Source organism: Microtus ochrogaster, linkage group LG8, assembly GCF_000317375.1.
Source record: "Microtus ochrogaster isolate Prairie Vole_2 linkage group LG8, MicOch1.0, whole genome shotgun sequence".
Classification (NCBI taxonomy): domain Eukaryota; kingdom Metazoa; phylum Chordata; class Mammalia; order Rodentia; family Cricetidae; genus Microtus; species Microtus ochrogaster.
The window spans coordinates 10,928,246-10,928,469 of NC_022033.1; positions in this window are offsets into that span (position 1 = coordinate 10,928,246).

A 224-nucleotide genomic window follows, 5' to 3' on the forward strand; every position below is an offset into this window, starting at 1 on the left:
GGAGGAGCTCCGTGTCACGAGTTTTCAGTGGGCCTAGCCTCCTGTCTCGTTGGCCATGTTCCTCACTCTGTTCAGGACCACTAAATGTTGAAATATGGATGCATACCGAAATAAAGGCAATTTGTTGTGTTGCAAGGGTTTTTTTGGGTTTGGGTTTTTTGTGGGGGGGGGGTGAGCATATATGTGAACCCACCTGTTGAAGCAGCAACTATCAGGTCTGAAGT